General features: G+C 48.6%; 1 long non-coding RNA gene across 1 annotated transcript; it reads right to left on the bottom strand.

Moving 5' to 3' along the window:
- Window positions 1-112: 112 nt before the first annotated feature.
- Window positions 113-19,537, bottom strand: LOC108961753 (uncharacterized). The gene is made up of 4 exons (XR_001990111.3): window positions 19,390-19,537; window positions 19,185-19,297; window positions 1,279-1,535; window positions 113-370 (listed from the first exon to the last, which is right to left on the bottom strand). It is a non-coding gene; the product is annotated as an uncharacterized LOC108961753 (long non-coding RNA).
- Between the last annotated feature and the right edge of the window lie 305 nt (window positions 19,538-19,842).

The following is a 19,842-nucleotide window of genomic DNA, read 5'->3' as shown; positions in this document are numbered from 1 at the left end:
AAAAAAAAACACCAAAAAACCACAAAAAAAAAAAACCAAAAACCCCAACCCCCAAAAAAACCCAAACAACCCCCCCCCAAAAACAACAAAATACCCCCAAAAAAGCAAAAAAAACCCACCCTAAAAATTAAGAAAAAAACCAAACACCCCTCCCCAAAAAACAAACCAAACCAAACAAAACCAAAACAAAACAAAAAAAAAATCCCAACCAAAAAAACCCATCCTATCCTGAGATAAAGAGACACCAAAAGATACTTCAGGAACACAGGATTTTCCACAACTCCTCCAAGCTATTTTTAGTCTCTCTTATATGGTGAGAACACAACATCCAGTTTCACTGCCGTGTCCTCCACCTCCTCTGGGAGCAGACCTGCAACAGGGCAAGGTGAGGGCAGGTAAAAGTTCTGTGAGCTGAGAGCTGAAAATGAAATTTGGGCTCTGATAGAGGGGTTTTCATGGCTGATTACAGCTCCATGGGGATGGGGTGCTCCTGACCCCTCATCTGCATGGAGTTGTGGGAAGAGTGGAGGCAGAAGGAAGTCAGGGAAGGATTTATTCAAGCATGGCTAAGACAAGCAGCATGTTTGTAGTGAGCTGGTTTATTCCAACTCTTTCAGCTGTGAAATGCACTGGACTGGTGTTCAAGACTCAGGATAAAGCCCTGAGTCAGTCCTGCACAGCCTTCCCAGGCCTGCAGGCACGCTGTGGGAATTCTTGGGTTGTGGCATTCACATTCTCTGATAAAATCCCTTCACCCAGGGTTTCTCTCCTGGGAAGCTGAGAAGCCTCAGAGAAAAGGAAAACAATTCTTATCTCATTTGCTTCTCCTGTGCTGTGCTCACATGTGGAATGTGTTTGGAGATTGTTCACCCACAGGTGATTGTTCCATTGCATTCTGTGGGAGTTGTTTTGGTTCTTTGGCCAACCAGGGCCAGGCTGTGTCAGGGCTCTGGAGAGAGTCACCAGTTTTCATTGTTATCTTTTAGCATTCTGTAAGTGTCCTTTCTGTATTCTTTAGTACAGTATAGCATTCTTTAATATAATATAGTTAATAAAGTAATAAATTAGCCTTCTCATAAGATGGAATCAGATTCATCATTCCTGCCTTCATCAGGGCACCTTGTTTACAATATTGGGGGTGTCCTGTGCAGGGCCAGAAGCTGGGTTTCAATCCTTCTAACTCAGAATATTCCACATGGTGTTGCTCCTGGAGCTTCTCCATCCTGCCTGGAGCTGGACACCAAGGTGGGCATGAACAAGGTGATAGTCAAGAGGTACCTGGCTCAAAGACAGATGCTCTTCCCAGCTCCCAGAACTCCTGGAACACACCTGGGGCTGCACATGGATCTGCTCTGCTTCTCCTGCTTCCTGCTGAAAGGCACATCCTCTGGGATCAGTGCTGAGCACATCTCTTCCCAAGCTGTAGGTGTCAATCATCTCTGCATTATCATTGTCTGAGGGAATCAAAGGTGCTCATCTGGAATTTATGTCCCCAGATCCCTGTGCCAGGAAGGCTCTGACTGCCAGAGCACCAGCTAGGAAAAAAAACAGACTTTAAAGATACAGAAGGGATTGTGTTGGACTAGTTGGGTCCTCTCCAGAGGCAGCAAGGCTGGAAAAGGATCAGGGATATCTCCAAGGAATCTGCAATGCAGCAGGATGCTGACTCCAGCCTTCTGATGGACACAAGGCCATAAAAGCAGAAATTGCAGCCACTGACTTTTTCCCACTGGTGAGAAGGACAATCTGAGGTGGAATATCTGGAGAGGGACTTTTGAAATTCATGGGTTTAGCTCAGAAGAAACCAGTTCAGGGGGTGTCCAGACTTACTCAGTGCATGTGCCTGACATTCACACCCAGATGTTGAGATCCAGGGCAGCTGACAAGCCTTGTATTAACTCAAGACTAATCTGCACCATCTGTCAAAGTCTGAGGGGAAAAGAGCAATTTTTCCACTCTGGGGCTAGATTCTCTTACTGCTGCTCTGGCTGGAGTCATTTGCAGAAGAGAAAATCTTCGTTTTTATGAAGTCTTCCATGAAAAAGTATCCCAGGCACCTCCACTAAAGGAGCCACTCCATGTTTTGAGCAGCCTTCCAGGGCTCCATCCCCTGCACATGGCTACTTCAGACAGCAGGAACAGAGCAGAGATCCCCTGGGCACAGCAGCATTTGCAGATTCCCAATCCCAAATTTTTGGGAGGGACAAGAGCAGCTGTACCAGGCTTTTCTATGGTATAGGAAGAACCACTTTGCCCACTGAGGTGGAGGACCAGAATTCCAGACTCAAGGATACAAGCTCTTCACCTGCATCTTCAGGAGGCCTAGAAGGGTTTGTTTTAGGGCTGCCTGAAAGTTTTTCAGCCCACAGGACCTACACAACCATCCCAAGCCCACCGCATTTGGTTTTCTGCCAAAGACACTGAACTCTAGAAAAATTCCAGCTCCAGAGAGAAAAGCAAGCAGAAGAAAAGGTCAGGTATCAGCAAAAAATAGTCTTTCTCTTCTGACAAGCATTCCTTGCATGGGAAAACCAGCAAAACTGATTCATCCCCTATGGAGCCTGAGATATATTCCCCTTCCTGAGGGCTCTGGAGCCAGGATCTGTCAGAGTTTTTCATCTCCCCCAGACAAATCTTAAGAAAATGTTCATCTACCTAAACAAATCCATGCATTAACAGGGGCTATGTTAGGCTCTTTCACCTTGGATGGGAATGCTTCCACCTCCCTTCCCTCACAAATCTGCCCTTCCCTGAACAGGGAATACATGAACTGGAAACCAGCAGACCAAGGGATCTGCAGCCCCTGCCTGGCAGTGATCCCTGCTCACAGTGGGGCACCAGAGAGGCCCTTCAGGCATCACTCAGCAGGATTCTCATCTCTGCACTCAGACCTGCCCAGCATTCCAAGCAAGGCAGCCTCCAGCTGGGCTCTGCATTCCCTGGCTGGAGGCACAGCTCCTATTTCCACGCCTGCCCTAGTTGCTGGTCATAATTCTGTGGTGCATTAAGATCAAGGCTGCTCTGACTACCTGTGTGCATTTAGAGAGAGAGAAATTTTACCCAGGGGGAGCTTTTAAAAGCTCACCTGGGTCAGGAGCCAACTCAGGTATTAAAACTTATAAAAAACCAAAAAAAACCTCCACCACTAAGTTACAAAGAGAAAAAAAAAATCTGAGTTGTAAACAGCAACAAGCAACAGAAAGAACTCCAATATTGGTCAAGATGTCTCTGGATCTAGAGGAAAGTGTCCCTGCTCATGGATGGGGTTGGATTTATGATCCTGAAAGGTCCCTTGCATCCCAAACCATTCCATGGCTCTGTGATAATCACTGCAGGGTACCCCATCCCACATGGAACATCCTGGAAAGTGATCTGGGCAAGGAAAAAAAGAAAAAGAAAAAAAGAAAAAAAGGAGGAAGTTTCAGACAACCTGCTGCTGCAGAAAGGGGTCATGGGGAACAGGCTGGGTTAGTGGCTCCTCTGGGAGCCTGTGGGAGGGAAAAGGGAAGATTTCAAACAGGAGAAACAAAAATGAAAGGAGAAAGAGGGGAGTGGAAGGAGGAGGAATGGAAGAGACAACAAATGACTCTTCATTTAGCACAAAGAAACCAAGATGTCAAGAACAACATTAATCAAGTCACCGAGGGATGAGACAAAATTCTGTAATTGCCTCTACCCTGATGTGAGAAACCTGGGTAATAAACAAGAGAAATGGGAATTGCTCATTTACAGAGCATAAATTTGACCTAGTTGGTATCACAGAAACCTTCTGGGAGGCATTTGCATGATTGGAATGTGTAAGGAAGAGTCAGTGCTCATAACCTGTGTGGGAAGGGGGGGAAGCCCTGGCATGGCCTGGAAGGAGAGTACCTCCAGTGAGTGCTCCTGAGCTTTGGGATTGTCACTAAGCTCCTTCCCCACTAAACCCTCACCAGGGGAGCAGTGCCAGACATCCACACTGACATTTCCAAAGCTTCCCCAGCAAAGTCTTATCTGAATTTTTTTTTTTTTTGGTCAGAATTTACCCAAAATGGCTCTAAAGCTGCTTCCCCCTCCCCGTGCACAGACTTTTGTCTGGGCAGGGAAATCAGGAGCGACAGCTGAACTGGAAGGCAGCCTCTGCTTCAGAGCAAGCAATCCCACTAATCTTTTAATGCACAGACAAAGCAAATGCCAAACTAATGAAATACCGGCTTATGCCTTCAAAGGGGAACATTTCAGACCCAGCAGAGCCAAGGGAACAAAGTTACCAGAAGTTAACAAAAGTCAGGGCAAGAATATTTTCCCCAAACAAAAAAAAAAAAAAAAAAAAAAAAAAAAAAAAAAAAAAAAAAAAAAAAAAGCAAGTGCTAGACAACCACAAATACCATGATTCAAGGAAGGCTCTTAAGGCTCTTTTGAAGGGCCTGGGGATGAAAGCCCAGAGTGAGTGATGTGAGCAGTGTAATCTTCACCAAGGGGAGAAGGAAAAGCAAGGAGGGATTTGATGCAAATCAGCTCTATCATTCCTAGTTTGTATTCAATGGGAAGGGAGGGGGGGTGACTCCAATAATTCAACATCCAGACAACTTCACAAGAGCTTAAGGAATCTTTGCAAGAGCCTTGCTATTTCTGGTATGCCAGGAATAATCCAGAGATTAATTATTTCTTCTGGGTTTAGGCAGGCACAGGCACTGCCTTCCACCTTACCTCCTTGGGGCTGACAGCCCTGGGAATATCCTCTGTGCTCCTTTGCACCTCCAAAGAAAGAGTCATGGATTTTCCACTTCTTTTGGGGGCCATTCATTTCAAATAACATGCAGGATCTTCTTGGGAGTCAAACTGCTCCAGCAGCAGGCACATCACATAAACCCTCCCAGATCTTTCACCCCCAGCAGCCATTTCCATGAATTCCACTGGGAAACTCCCCAGTATTGACAGGGCTGTGTCTCAAGCCCTCCATCAAAGCCCTAATTCCCAACATTTCACTGCTATCTCCATCAGAACCACCCAAATGTCTTCACTACAAAGGTGACTTTTCTGGCCACTGAAGCTCCAATTTATTTTAATTTATTTTCCCCCTCCATTTTATACAGAAAAAAACAGCTGGAAGGGTGTCCCAACAATATCTTATCTCAGTCTTTGCTGTGGCTTAAATGTCAGCAAACCACCTCCTCTTGGAATTACTTAGGCTGGAAAAGGCCCCTAAAATCAGAGCCCAACCATTGCCCCAGCACCTCCAATGCCACCACTAAATTGTGCCCCCAGATGCCACATCAGCTTTTAGATACACCCATGCCATCTGCTGCCTCTCAAAGGTCACCAGGCAAGTCTGCTCCAGCTCCACACCCCTCTAAAACCCTTGCAGCTCTCCAGTGATCTCTTATCTCCCCACAGAAATCTCCCACTTTTCATCCAGTCTCCAGCTCAATATTTTACAGACCATCATAATCAATCCTAGATGCACTGCAGAGGTCAGGGTGAAACCAAATTAAGGAATATTTAAAGGATGGCAGTATTTATTGATACTAATTATGTGGGGTTTCATTAGGATAATATGGGTTTTATTTATAAGTTGGATTGAGAGATCTCAGTTGTTCAGAGCACCAGAGGTCTTGGGAAGCAACAGAGTCAGGTGCCACCATTTCAGGTGATTTGTTATAATAGCATTAACATAAGCTATAAAACAAGCTTAAATTGGTTTATTAATAGCTCTCAAAGTTTCATTATCAACAGGGAACCAGCATTTGAAGGGGTAATGTCCAGGGAATCACAGAATCATGAAGTGGTTTGGGTTGGAAGGAACTTTAAAGCTCATCTCATTCCACTATCCCAGGTTGCTCCAAGCCCTGTCCAGCCTGGCCTTGGACATTTCCAAGAAATCTGAGGGTTGTTTATCCAAATCTGATATGCCAATATTTTGAGACTAAACTGTTTTATGATAACTGAAACAAAGCTATGATTAAATTTGCAGGTAATGGAAACTGTTGGAGAAGGCTAAATAAAATCTCAAGGAGATCAGGCTGTTGGACAGAGACATGTCCAAATAGAGCCAAATAAAGTCACATCCAGGAACCAGGAAAGCAGGTCAGACCCACAAAATGAGACTGTCCCAGCCATTCTAACAGAGGAATGAGCAAGATACAGACTGTCAGCTAAAAGCACTTTCTAGCTAAGAAAATTTTCAGTCATTTCATGCTTAACCTCAGCACAGTGAGGAGACAGTCCTCTTTTTTTTGAGCACAACTCATAACTGTCCCAAAAGTTTGGGCAAAATCCACCAAGAAACAAATTCACTGAAGGAAGGACTTGTGCATTCACCACACGAATGTGCAGCTTCCCAGATTTTCACTAAATCCAGGGCAGCAGATCAGGGAAACCCATCACTGCCACAGGGGGCTTCAGCCTTGGAGCTTGCCACGTGCAGCATCAACTTTTTAACTACAAACACCCCTGTGAAGCTGCCTCTGAAGTTGAAGAGAAACCCCAGCAAGATAACACTGTGCCATGCTTAAATAATCCCAGTGATCAGAAATCCTTTGATGCTTAATGCTCAAGTTGGAATATTTTTAGAGAAGTGCTGGCTTTAGCTAAAAAAAGAGCCCACTCCACACACTATCAGTCAACTGATCAGCAGATAGTATCTAATCTCTAAATACTGCTGATCTGGAGAGAGGCTCCAGCTTTATGAAAAGACACTTGCCAGCTGATTTAAAGGTGCAGAAGTGAACACAAGTAGCAGCAGCTTAAGAGAAGATGACTACAGAAGCTCAAAGAATCAACATCTTGAAGAGAAAGCTGAAGTCCTGGATGTCAGAGTATAAAAAAATTTAAGAAGGGATATTAAGGCTAATAAAGGCACCAAGCTTGTACAGTGTAGTGGAGAAGGTTATCCTGTCTCTCAGCCAAGCACTTCCAGCAGCCATGGCCATGTTGTCCATGTCATCCTGGAACAGGGTTCACCACAAGCACAGGCAAACACATTTGCCCTCCAATGTGGGTTTCCATGGGTCTGGACTGAAGGCACTTGAGACAGTAATTCATGTTCAGACTCAGGTGTTTATTTCTTATCAGTAAAACAGTCTCACAGCCATGAGTTCTGCAGCATTTCATCAGCAAGGCACAAAATGGCCAGCAATCTCTTGGTACAAGGTCTTTTAAAGCTAAACCATCCAATTAAGAACTGACACCCAGATTATTTTCCCTTCTAACCCAATAGCTGATCCCACAGAGCAGCAATGGGAACTTTTCTATCCAATTACAAAATGCCACCCAAACCCATGAAGAAGAAGGAAGAAGGTGAAGAAGAACAACCTGCCTCTGCCCTAAAACCTCCATCTTGCTTCATATTTATTGCTATATTCTAAAATCCCAAACTTTAAGTTTTCCACCCTGTGATATTACACACTTCTAACTACACACCTGTAATCTCAGTGCTATCAATCAATTTTGGAAGCCTTCTCCACAGTCTCGGGGCCAATGCAGTGTTCTCTTGTGGGTCTGTGCCTTTGAGCACAGAAAGTTTAAAATTCTCAGCCTCTAGGATTCCAACACTCCAAACCCAGCAGATTTTGGAGCCTACTTAAGGTCTCTCTCAGCCCCAACACTCCTGAGGATCCCTCACTGCAGGCTTTGCTTGGTGACAGCAGCTCTGCACCTCCTGTGGTCCAGGGGATTACACCAGATGACTTCAAAGCTGCAACCTAAACATCCTCCTGGCCTGGAAATAACTTTGACTTTAAAGAAGAGACTTTTTTGTCTTCTTTTTCTTTATTCTTCCCTCATGATCCTGTTAATGCAGCTTCAGGGTTCAGTGCTGCATTGTTCACCTCCAGAAGCACTACCTGCTGTCTCTTCACATAAAGAGCTGATGACAGGAGGAGGTTTATTACTCTAATCACTTGCAGAAAAAAAGTTACTGCACATGCACTTGACTACTCAATTTGCTTGATGCAAGTTGTCCATGAACATGATCATTTCTTTCAGCTATAAGATTTTTTAAAGTGCTCTTATCTCTTTCTCACATTTTTTTTTAAATTCTATTTCAGTAACATTGAGAAAGAGCCCAGAGAAGCTGTGGCTGCTCCTGGATCCCTGCAAGTGTCCAAGGCCAGGATGGAAAGGCTTGGAGCAGCCTGGGACAGTGGGAGGTGTCCCAGCCCAGGCCAGGGGGTGGGAATTGGATGAGTTTAAGGTCCCTTCCCACCCAGGACATGCTGGGATCCTGTGACCAGCCCTGGGCAGGAGGCTGCAGGGCAGCCAGAGGATGACACAGGATTTCAAGTGGAAACACAGAGTCACTGGGAGCTGACTTGTGGCACAGAAACCCCAAAGCTTGAGGCAACTGATTCAGTGCAGTGAGCTTGTCAAGGCTGTAACAGCTCTGATTAAAGGCGTCAGCAATGCCACATCAAGTGCCTCATGAGCTGCAGCACCAGGGCAGCCAGGAGGTAACAAGAAATCCATGCTGCTCATGAGCTGCAATTAAGGCTACACTGACTAACAAAATGGGCAAAAAAAAAACCCCAAAACTAAAAGTAAACCACAGCAGAGAGGGAACAGAAAACCAAAACCACTCAGGATACAGAGTGGCTTTAGGTAGAAGGTCCAGAGAGCCATAAAATGATCACCAAGGAGCTTTACCTACAGCAAACTTCCCAAGAACAGCCTGCTCCTTCCTATGGCTTTAAGATGGCTCCTTCCCAATGGCTTTAAGATGAAGGAGGGTAGATTTAGACTGGATATTGGGAAGAAATCCTTCCCTGTGATGGTGGGCAGGCCCTGGCACAGGTGCCCAGAGCAGCTGTGGCTGCCCCTGGATCCCTGGCAGTGTCCAAGGCCATGTTGCATGTGGCTTGGAGCAGCCTGGGACAGTGGAAGGTGTCCCTGCCATGGCAGGGGTGGAACGAAACAAAATGAACTTAAAGGTTTCCTTCCAACCCAGATCACTTTAGGATCCTATGATTCCCTAAAGAGTTGTTTTCAAGAGTGCTTTGCCAAGAGAAAGATCAAACACCTCTGGCAGGAGGAACATAACCCTGCTCACCCAAGCTCAGTTTTTATTTAGACCAAAGTCCAGCTGTAAGGCAAGAGCAGAGCAAGGTTTCCTGTGACCACTGCTCAGGGCCAGCACCTGATCTCATCTCTGGAGGCAGGGTCCAGCTGTCCTGGAGCCTGCAGCACATCCAGCACGCCTCGGCCCGGGCACCTGGCAGGAAGGATTCAGCTGATGGGTTTGAGGGCCCTGCTGTAATTATCTCATACCAGTGACACACACACCCTGAGATGCAATCAGCTGCCAGCTAATTGCACAGCATCCCCAGTGCACTCAGAAACAGCACAGGAGCCACAGCAGCTGGAGGAATCCCATTAAACCCTTGGGAAGCACAAGCCCACCCACATTTGAGCAGGTCCTTGAGGAAGAGGCAGAGGTTGGAAAGGTCCCAGTGGGAAGGGCAGAGCCTTGGGAAAGCCCAACAGGTGCTTCAAGAGGGAGGTTTTGAGGCAAGCACACCTTTTGGTGGTTTTTTTGGGGGGGAGGGAAACACTGGCTCTTCCCATCCCTGCTCCCAGTCAACTTCATCCTTGGTTGTGGCAGCTCCCTCAAGGCAACAAAGAGCAGCAATTCCAAGAGAGCAGCAGCTTTTTGTGGAGATTGGACCAGAAAGACAGCAAAGAGGATGGAACCTGAACTACTGTCCCTGCTGCCCTGCTTGTCCTGGGAGTAGTTTACAATCCCTGCAGACAGAACCCTCAGCCTGGCAGTTTATCATCAGCATCCTGGCTGCTCAGGGCCTGACAGGTAAATAAACACACAGCTACACTGATGCCTTCTGCCAGCAACTCAGAACAGCCACAGGGACAAGGCAAGTTCTTATTACAGCCTTTAGGCAGCAAGTCAAATTCATTCCCTGAGAATCCTGCACAAAAGATGTGCAGATTCCCATCTCCCTTGAGGTATCTTTAAACATCACTATTCCATGCTGTATTTAAGGCATGTTAAAAGTTCCTCCCTGACATTCACAGCTCCCCATCCCCACCACTGTGGGGGTTTTTGGGGCACTTGCTTAGAGAAGCGTGGAACCCCCAGAAGTTCAGCAAGCACAGCAAGACAGCAAGGCTTAGAAAGAATTAAAAAATAAAGTCTCAACAAGAAAGCACCTTAGAGGAATGCAATTGATTTTCCAAGTCTTTCAGACCACGTATTTTAATTAATATTTATCCTACCTACTTAAATGCCATAATCTGCACCGTGTTAGAACTGCAGCATTCAACAATTGATGCTATTAATTCTGCCCACCATGGCATCTCCCTCTTCCAGATGCAAAGGGAAGCACTCAGCAGAGAACAGAGGGATTCTTGCAGCCTTCCACGTGTGCTGGGAAAGCAGCAGCAGCTGCAATAATGTTCTCAAGCAGATAAACATTCCAACAACGCTGCTTAAAGCATCAATTTTGTCTTCCCCTCGTTTGCAAGAAGCTCCTGTTGTCAGCTTAACTCAACAACTATTTCCACACAGCAAACAGCTAATGGGCCACTGAGAAAAGCTCCTAAAAAATCAGCCTGTGCTGCTCCAGAGCTAAGCTGAAGCTGTGTAACCCGTGGAACTCAGGGGCTGGAATGATGGGCAAGTGTCAGAGCACAGGCACAGGGGAAAAAAATTAAATATAGAAAACAGAAATTCTGCTGCCACAGGAGAAGCCTCAGTGGAGAACCAGCTCATCTGGGAGCTGTTAAGGACCAAGAACACTGAGTCTGCTTTTGGGGAAGGAGGCAGCTTTCCACACAGCCAGCCAGAGCAGATGTGGGAGGCAGGAGGGCATCACCATGCTCAGTGCATCCAGGGAGAGCTGACAGGAGACACCAAAACCACCATTTCTGGCAGAAATTCTCTTCCCCAAGCTCAGAGCAGAACCCTGAAATTTGGTAAGAAATGCAAACCAGCCATAATTCCTTGGGGAAGAAGGAGAGAAGCTACAAAGGGCAGAGCCTTTTGGGGCAGACTCCCAGCTGCATCCCATGGGGAGGAATTTTGCTCCACCATAACATTTTACAGAACTTTCCACCTCAGCCAGGTTGCCAAACTAAGCAGTGCTTGGACCTGTGGCATCTCCACCACTGGCTCCTCTCTGGTACAGATTTAGGGAGAGTGAAAAGTTCAACTCCCCCAGCACTGTGCCGCAATTTTTGTAGCAAACCCATCCTGAAGAAGACACAGTTTGTCTCAGATTCAATTGCACTGCATCAAAAGGTGGTCACAGCACTTGGGAGAAAAATTAAAATAATCCCCAAAACCCAAACACCCTCAAGTTTCAAACTCCAGAGCATCAGAAGTAGAAGACTCCTGATCTGTATCAGGGGGCCCTATTAAGATCATTATTTGCTGTCAGAGTCTTTAAGCAGCCTGCTCTAAATATAGACCCATTTAAAGCTTTTCTAGGGGAAAAAATAATTTAGAAAAAAATCTAAGTGACTTAGAATCAAGAGTGACACCAAGACAGAGCCACAGCAGTGCAGACAGACTGCAGCAAGGTGATTTTTAAAGGCAAACCTGTGCACCTGCCCTCCCTGGGGAGATTTTCAGTGCAGAGCTGCATCCTCAGTGCTCTGCTGCATTTGGTGCTGCAGCACCATCAGCGATTCCTCCTCCCTGTTCTGGGAGCTGCCTGTCAAACCCATTCCCAGGAGGGAATCTGCCTTTGTTAGGGGCTTTGCAGGTGATGTACACCTTGGCCAAAAGCAGTTTTCCCTGCCAGGATCTCTGCACTGCAGTCCCCAGGCACCCATGGGTCTGCCAAAGCACAAGCAGTTAAAGCTGGCAGAGCCTCAGACAAGAAGGTTTATATCCTTTTCAAAACTCCACTTCAACTTTATGTACTCCAGGGAATTTTGTCGTCTGTGCACATAATCCCCTTGGGAATCCTGAAGTCTTGGTGATAAATCCCTGGAGCTGGTTATAAAACACAGACGTGCTTCTGATCATGGGGCAAATGCCAGCGTGAAGTGGTGTTTGTTCCCTCTTTGTTCTCCTGGCAGAAGGGAGTGCAAACACGGGGCTGTTTTCCCTTTTCTCCCTGATGGTGTTGGAGCCTTCTCCCTCACAGTTCTCTCCGTTTCCATCGAATAACAGTGCCAACAGAACTGCCCCATTCCCAGGCAAACCCAAATGCAGAGGGAAGGGTTTGCTGGGAGCACACGCTTCCGCAGACAGCGTGGGCACCAACACCCTTCAGAGAGCAGCCTCTGTGTCAGCCAATTAAACCAGAACAAACACAAAGCTCCTCTGCTTCCAAAAGGACTGACTGTCATTGTGTTTATTCTCTTAAATTAATCCAGATTAATTTCTACTGCACACAGAAAATACAGTATTCTCACGTCAGTGTACTGCCCCAGCTGAAGATCTTTATTTCTGTAGCATTTTTTTCCTGTAGCCACATCACATTTAAGCCTTTCCTGCCTGTAAGGTGACTCCAATCTCTTCCCTACCACACATCCAACCAATTTCCCAGCAGACCAAGCCACGTGGCAGCAGGAGAGACTTGCAGCAGGATTAGGATGCTCTGTAGGGATGCAGGAAAACAGCTCCCTTTTCTCCTGAGAGAAACAAACAATTCTAATTTGGAAGCTGCTTTTTAATGCAGTTGGTGGGGTTGGGTTTTTTTTTTTTTTTTCCTCCTCCTGCTTTTTAGAAAGCTGTTTTGAGCATAGATTGGGAGGTTTGAAGCAGCACTGAATCTTAATGGGCCTCTCACGTGCACAGGCAGCTGCTCCCTGCCAGACTGGAGCTGCTCAGAAACATGTACAGACTCTTCTCCACAAAAGAAAGTGGAAGCAGCTTTGGATGCTTCTCTTTTTCTGTTGTGTTTGAAACAACTGACTCCACCAGCCAAAGAACATCCCCTCCATTGCAATCCACCTCCCTAAAGGGGAATAAAACCCCTGGATGGAAAGGAAAGGCTCTGAACGCCGGCGCCTTTGTGGCAGAGACAAAAGCAGCGACACAAAAGCTCAGCTCTGCTCCCTCCCTCCAGGAGGGTCACAACCAACGGGATATCTTTCCCAGGGAGAGGTTAACGCTGCGTCCTGCACCCAGAGCCAGGGAGCAGCCTCTCCCAGGTGGGGTCACTGTGACAGGAGGAGCACACAGGCAGTGAAGCCCCTGGTTTGGATCTGCCGGCAGGAGCGGGGGAGAGATGGAGCAAAGCTCCCAGGAGAGCAATCAGAGCTGCCGAGCAAATCATGGGAGCATTTGCTCTTAACGAGCTGTTCCCTTCCCAGCAGCTGGCACACCTCTCCCTGTGCTGGCTGCACTGCCTAAAACATCAGTTCCCAGGGGAGCCAAGGTCAGGCATGGCCAGGGAGCTTGGCTGGGTCACCACCCCTGCAGAGCTCACCTTATCTCCATCCCATTCTGTGTGAGCTCAGCCTTCAGCCACCTGCACTCACTGTACTGGAACGGTTTGGGTTAGGAGGGACCTTAAAGTGCCGCCCATGCCACCCTTGCCATGGACAGGGACATCTTCCACTGTTCCAGAGTGCTCCAGCCTGGCCTTGGACACTTCCAGGGATCCAGGGGCAGCCACAGCTTCTCTGGGCACTCTGTGCCAGGGCCTGCCCACCCTCACAGGGAGGAATCCCTTCCCAATCTCCCATCCAGCCCTGCTCTCTGGCAGTGGGAGCCATTCCCTGTGTCCTGTCCCTCCATCCCCTGTCCCCAGTCCCTCTCCAGCTCTTCTGGAGCCCCTTCAGGCACTGGAAGGGGCTCTGAGCTCTCTCTGGATCCTTCTCTTCTCCAGGCTGAATCATCATGTTAAAAGTTAATATACCAAAGACTTCCACACACCTTTCAGGACACTCAATGGCAGTAACAGACCCTCCCCTTCCTCCCTAGATCTCCTTTCCTCCAAATAACCCCGGGAAGTCAAATGTGACACCATGAAGGATTTGCCTCCTTTGGGACCAATATCCAGAATTTTGTGCTGACAATTCACAAGAGGGAAATCTGCTGACACAGGGGCTGTGATGCTGCATGTGCACTTTTGCACAGCAGCTGTTTAAGGGCAGTGTTTGGAATGCAGGGATCACCCCAGAGGGTGAAAACACTGAGGGAGAGACCTCAAGCAGCCTGAACAAATAGGAAAAAATATCAGCAGAAAGACTGCTGGGACACTTGATGCTACTCTACGCCAGTCAGAGATCACTGGCTTCTTCTGCTTTACAAAAGAAATAGAAACTTCAGTCTCAGACAGAGCTATTTGATTACAGAGCAGATCTGGTTTAGCAGATAACAGCTGGAGTGGAGGAAGAGAGCCAAGCCAGGGCTCTGAGCCCAAACAGCCTGGCTACAACAAACTGCAAAGGGGAGAGGAACTGCTCTGACACACAACCCAGGACACAGGATTGCTCCTCACAGCTGTGAGAAACCCCAGCCCGCAGCCTGTCACTGCTTTTCACTTCCCATTTGCCAAGCACATCCCACCCTTCACCCGGCAGAGCATTTCCAGGAACACTCGGGAGAGTCAGCATTCCTGGGAGCTCAGCATCCCTCAGGGCAGTGAGCACAGGGGTGGAAAAGGCAGGACAGAGAAGAGCAGCTGCAGCACTGTCCAGAGGGATGGAAAATGAGGAGCTGCTCTCTCTGCACCTCAGCCAAGCCTAGAATGGCAGGTTTGAACCAAAGAAGGAAAGTACATTTGTATTTTTGGCTTGTGACATCAAGGTCTGGGAGGGGCCACACGATGCTGCCCAGCCCCACAGCAGAGTATTTTAGGGCAGTGTTTTAATGGGATCAGAGCCCCTCTGCTCTGGAGCCAGCCTGGAGGAGCTGGGGGTGCTCACCTGGAGAAGAAAAAGATTCAGGGAGAGCTCAGAGCTCCTTCCAGGGCCTGAAGGGGCTCCAGGAGAGCTGGAGAGGGACTGGCGTGGAGGGATGGGACACAGGGAATGGTTCCCACTGCAGAGAGCAGGGATGGATGGGATACTGGGAAGGAATTGTTCCTTCCCACTAGGAGGGTGGGCAGACCCTGGCACAGAGTGCCCAGGGAAGCTGTGGCTGCCCCTGGAAGTGTCCAAGGCCAGGTTGGACACTGGGACTTGGAGCAACCTGGGATAGTGGAAGGTGCCCTTGCCATGGAATGAAATGATCTTTAAGGTCCCTTCCAACCAAAGCCATTCTGGGATTCTGTCTCAGGGCCATCACACAGGTACAGGGGACATTCATGGCTCAGCCCCTTGTCACTGGTAGAGCCTGAACTGGACAAGTTCACAGAGACAAAAAGCAGTTTGAGGCACATCTTGGTTTCAAGCAAAACACTCCCCCAGCAGAGAGGCAGAGGAGAGAGATGAGGTGGTCCAAGAAACCATTAAGCAAACTCTTCATGCTGAACATGAGTGTCAAGGTTTTGAGGAGCTCAAGGGCTCAAAGCCCCCTGCAAGTCATTTTTGACTCAGCCATGTGTAAACCATGCTAAGCCAAATCCCAGAGCTGGCTCTGATGACATCCAATCCACCCAGAGATCAAGAGTCTAATGCCACATTTCAAACCCCCCAGAACATGAGAGGAGCTGAGTATTTTCTTATCCTTGTACACAATAGAATTTATGAAACAGATAGCAAAAGCCATCCATCTTCATTTATAAGTCATGGCTTTTGCCTTTGTTAAATTTAATTGCTTCCCCTGTGGCTTCAAATCAAGGGCAGATTCTATTAAAAGTAATTACTTTGCTGTGCAGCTGGCATAGCAAAGTTGCTTGATAAAGGTTAATCTACTAAGTGATGGCAGCTTCCAAATGAGGGTGATGATTTTCATTAATAACTTCATGGGGAAGATGATGCTGGAATTTACACGTGCATTGACATGATAGCCACAGCTCCAGAGGGTTCTGTGTCCCCATCCATGGCCCAGGACAAGCATGACACTGGGGCCATGGGGTCTTGCTGCAGGTGCCAGGCACTGCTCCCTGCGTCACCCACAGGGCCTTCACTCACACTCATCCTCAGGGATGTGCAGGCTCTGGTCTGCTCCACCCCTGGAATTGTCCAAGGACAGGTTGGAGCAGCCTGAGCTAGTGGGAGGTGTCCCTGGCCACTGCTGAGGGTTGGATGTGATGGGCTTTGACGTCCCTTCCAACCCAAACCCTTTTAGGCCAGTGTAGAATCAGCACCCCCCTGTGAGGAGCTCATTCCAGGCCATTTGCTCTTTGGGATTCTTTTTGTTTTCCATAGTTCCAGCAGAAGGAAAGGCAGGGGCAGGAGCCCCCTAATACTCATCAGACAAAGTGGAACCAACCTCGGGAGGAAGGCTTCAAACAAACCCCTCCTTTTTCTTTCTTTTCTCCCTGCAGAGCAGCAGAAATGCAGCCCATCCACGAGGGCTGCAGCATTCTGTGCAAAAGGCCACTTGTTCCACACAAATAATGGGAGAAAGGCTAAGAGATATAAAAAAATGCACTTTTTTCACCCCACTAATGGCATCTTTTAGCTGCACTGGAGGATTTTACTCTTCCCACTCATGACCAGAATGTTCAGTTATGCACTAACAGCACTGCTGCTCTCTCCAGACTAACTAAAGCTGGTCTAATGGTCCTTTGTGGATCTCTTCCAACTCAAGATATTCTATGAATCCTGTGGGTTTAGGCACCAGGACATGGCAATCCAGTGCCTACTGTGGCAGATTTACATAAAAAACCCCAAGCATTTTCATCTTTTAAACCACAAGAACCCAGTTTTATAAGCAAGCTGTAGATATTTCATGGAAAATTAGACCAGCTCTCTCAACCACAAGAAAGTTTTACATCATAAATCACAAATGCCTCTGAAATCAGGAGCTTGAGGGGAAAAAAAAAAAAAAAAGGTTAAGAATTAGAAGCTTAGCACCAGCTATTTTTAACATAATACTGAGAGTAACACCCTGCAAGCAACACACACACATGCTCTATGAATAAAGTAAAAATTCAGCCTTCTGCACACGCCTGCCCCTCCGTGAAGGGAGCTGCCATCTGCATGTTGAAAGGATTATTTTCCACGTGGGAGGCCACAGAAAGGGGGGAAAAAATTCCCAGAAACCTGCTAGGAAATGCAGTCAAGAGGGCAAGTTGTCTCCTGTTTCAGCAGGCAGAGGTGGTCCACGTGGAATGGCTCTGGTAGAGGGGAGTGCTGGCTTTCCAGCCTTGCACCATTAATTGCCCTTCAGGGAATTAATTAGGGAATTAGGTAACTTCAGGGAGAGGGTTGAGACTGAAAGTTCTGAAAGGGGTGGTCTGCTGGATACTAACCTTGAAACCATCTTCCTGTAAGGTGGAAACACCTCTTGGCACCTCTCTTCCAACCCTGCTGCACAGTTTTCACCCCACTGACCACAGTCATGTAAAGTTTCAGCTGCCAGGGCTCAGCCCCAGGCTCTGGCCAGTCCCAGATGGGACACCCCAGCTCCAGTTTTTCCTCTGAATAATGAAAAGCCACTATGAGCACCTCTGTTCCTGCTCCTCCAGCACGACAAAGCCCTTTCAGAGCAGCAGGTTGCTGCTCCTTCCTTGCCTTCTGCACTTCATGAAGCCACTTGTGGCCATTCCCATCTCCCCAGTTCTTGGTTTCCCAGTGATTTCCCCTTGGCTTCCCAAGCTCTGCCTTTCCTTGTGTCTGTGACAAGGATTTGTACTCTGGGGGTTCCAATTTCCCCTTGGCAGTTATCACTCCAGAGCAATAAAAATCTCCTTTAGATTTGGGTCAGATGCAAACAACACGTGGCTCCAACTCCCCCTAAATCAAATTTTACTGGAAAGTCACGGGAAGCTCAAACATTCCCAAGACTAGAAAGAGAAAGAAGCTATTTATTCTTGCAGTTACACCAAGCGAGAGCTGAAAAGGTGTTACATTGCTGCCAGCTTAGCTACACATTCAAAAATAAATGTGTTTTCTTGGTGATGGTGAGAGTGCAAATCTCCAGGGAAAGCAAAATCAGAATGGAAAGGCAGCAAAGTTATTTATTCAGACTACAGCTGTCAGAAGGGTCTGTTCTGATCAAAGGCTGTTTTGCTGCCCAGGGGGAAAGGTGAGCAGCCCTACCTGCAACTGGCAGGTGAGAAAAGCAAAGAATTCCGCACTGGGAGCAGGTGAAGCAGCCCAGCAGGGACACGGGGGACACCCAAGGGATGAGCATCCTGTGCCACCTGTGTGATCCAGCAGGGCAGGGCAGCAAGGCTGTGCCAGGCTCTCCACGGGCAGCGTTCCCCTGTAATTACATGGGGAAGCAAGGAGCCATTGCAGCAGGGTCCTGTCGAGTTTGATCGAGCCTTCAGCAGAAAAATGGAGCAGTCAGAACCACCCTGCCATGGTGTCACTGCTCCAGAGGAGAGGAGGGACCCCCTCGGGGACATGAGCACTCCCTTGGGGACACAGGCCACCCCTCAGGGACACAAGCCATCCCTCAGAGACACGGGCCAGCCCTTGGGGACATGAACAGTCCCTCAGGGACACAAGCCACCCTTCAGGGACATAGGCCACCCCTTGGGGACAGGAGCACTCCCTCAGGGACATGAGTAGTTCCTCAGGGAAACGGGCCAGCCCTTGGGGACACAGGCCACCCTTGGGGATAGGAGCACATGAGCAGTCTCTCAGGGACACAGACCACCCCTCAGGGACACGGGCCACCCCTCTGGGACATGAGCACTCCCACAGGGACATGAGTAGTCCCTTGGGGACATGAGCACTCCTTCAAGGACACGAGCACTCCCTCAGGGACACGAGCCACTCCTCAGGGACATGAGCCACCCCTCAGGGACACAGGCCATCCCTCAGGAACATGGCCACCCCTCAGGAACACAGGCCACCCCTTGGGACATGAGCCACCCCTCGGGGACATGGGCCACCCCCTTGGGGATAGGAGCACTCCCTCAGGGACACAGGCCACCCCTCAGGGACAGGAGCACATGAGCAGTCCTTCAGGGACACAAGCAGTTCCTCAGGGACATGAGCCTCCCCTCAAGAACATGGGCCACCCCTTGGGGACATGGGCCATCCCTCGGGGATGCCGGCCACCCCTCAGGGACATGAGCCACCTCTCAGGAGCACAGGCCACCCCTTGGGGACATGGGCCATCCCTTAAGGACATGGGTCACCTCTCAGGGACATGGGCCACCCCTCGAAGACATAAGCCATCTCTTGGGGACACCGGCCACCCCTCAGGGACAGGACAGGACGGTGCTTACCGGGGGAAAGGACCAGGCCTCATGGTGGGGCTCAGCAGCTGCAGCACGATGGTGCAGGGAGGGAGGTTAACACAAGTCAGGATGGATTTCTATCCCGAGTCAAACTGCACTCCCTAAAAGAACAAAGAGGTTTTAGGGCAGTGTTTTAACATGAGCACAGGCCCCTGTGCTCTGGAGCCAGGCTGGGAGAGCTGGGGGTGCTCACCTGGAGAGGAGAAGCTCCAGGGAGAGCTCAGAGCCCCTTGCAGGGCCTGAAGGGGCTCCAGGAGAGCTGGAGAGGGACTGGGGACAAGGGATGGAGGGACAGGACACAGGGAATGGCTCCCACTGCCAGAGGGCAGGGATGGATGGGATATTGGGAAGGGATTGTTCCCTGGGAGGGTGGGCAGGCCCTGGCACAGGGTGCCCAGAGAAGCTGTGGCTGCCCCTGGAAGTGTCCAAGGCCAGTCTGGATGGGGCTTGGAGCAGCCTGGGACAGTGGAAGGTGTCCTTGACCTTGGGAAGAAATGGGCTTTAATGTAACAGAATCACAGAATCCCCGAATGATGAGATTGGAAGAGACCTCTAAGATCATCGAGTCCAGCCTGTGCCCTGACACTTCAGCTAGACTATAGCACCAAGGGCCATGTCCAGTGTTTTTTTAAACACATCCAGAGAT

This window comes from Serinus canaria, assembly GCF_022539315.1.
Source record: "Serinus canaria isolate serCan28SL12 chromosome 7 unlocalized genomic scaffold, serCan2020 HiC_scaffold_29, whole genome shotgun sequence".
Taxonomy (NCBI): domain Eukaryota; kingdom Metazoa; phylum Chordata; class Aves; order Passeriformes; family Fringillidae; genus Serinus; species Serinus canaria.
This window is presented reverse-complemented; position numbering and strand designations above follow the sequence as displayed.